The sequence below is a fragment of the Austrofundulus limnaeus genome, unplaced genomic scaffold (genome assembly GCF_001266775.1).
Source record: "Austrofundulus limnaeus strain Quisiro unplaced genomic scaffold, Austrofundulus_limnaeus-1.0 Scaffold414, whole genome shotgun sequence".
NCBI lineage: Eukaryota > Metazoa > Chordata > Actinopteri > Cyprinodontiformes > Rivulidae > Austrofundulus > Austrofundulus limnaeus.
The window spans coordinates 433043-434319 of record NW_013952816.1 but is presented as its reverse complement, the minus strand read 5'-3'; positions in this window follow the sequence as shown (position 1 = coordinate 434319).

Sequence of the window (1277 nt, the reverse complement as noted above, 5' to 3'; positions counted from 1 at the left end):
TAAGTAATCTGACCATTTGTGTTATAGTCCAACTCTATTACTTCATGTGCTAACAGCACCTAGCATGTTATAAGTACAGGGAGTTACCCATCTTCTCTGCTATTTCAGAATATTAATATTTTAGTGAAGTACCGTCACAAGAGCTAAGTGTTTTCACAGTTTTATGTTTATTAAYTGCTTTGTTTGGGGTTCGTATTTGCTGTGCGTTCTCTTTAATGAGCTCAGCTAAACCGTCTATCAAAAAACAAACTGTTAAGTTCTAGAAGATGTATTTCTAGCTTTTGTTGTTTTGCTTAGATTCTGAATCATTATCACTGTTGTGTTTTTATAGCGTTCAAATTCAATAAACCGCTAATGTTAATCATATTAGTAATTTATGGTTTGACACTATAGTGACAAATATATGTAAATTAGCTCTGTGGTTAGTATGGGCTTCGTAAGCAAAATTAAACTAAAATATTTTTACTTGTTGGGCATTGTGTTGTGTTGAGTTTGGTACTTTAATTTACTAAAGGCAGAGACCTTGTTGTTAGCTGAGCCCTTTTCACCGTCTGAACGCAGCTGTGGTTAGCAGCATGGCAGGGGGTTTGTGTGCGCGGGACGTGAAGATATGTGCGCGCGAAGGTGAGCAGTCCTGGCAGCATGGGACTATTCTCCTTATTTTAGGCAAGTGCGTCTTTTATGTATGCYGGACAGTTTTGTTAGTACAGTGCTCGGTTTTGACGAGACTCTAACCGAGGACGGGACGAACCGAGGACGGGACACGAAGCACACCGACAGAGCTACACACACACCGGCTTTGGTGAGAGTCTCGTCAGAACCAAGCACCGAAGGCTAGGGCCTGGTGCATGGAGCTCTTCCTGTGTGCTCCGTACCCCGGTCTGCACCAAGCACCCACACATCACAATGCATTTTATTTCATTCATTTATTATTGTGTGTTTAATCTGTCTGTGCGTGCGTGCGTGCGTGCGTGCGTGCGTGTGTGTGTGCATACATGTGAGCCTCTTTGTAGAAAAGGATGTCGATGGAGAAATGGTGGATTGTGGACTGACAGAAACCGTGGCTGGACACCTCTTTGACGGTTCATTTAAAACACAAGTCAAAGTTTCACCAGTTCGTGCACCAGTACAAGGAGGCAGAGACCACCAGTGCCAGTGGAGGTCTACTGTCATCTTCATAGAGCTACAGTGTCTGCCATCTACTGATACAAGGCAAGTGTGTTGCCTCAAAGCTGCCTGTGAATGAATGTGTTCAGATATCTTGTTCAGTGCTTAAT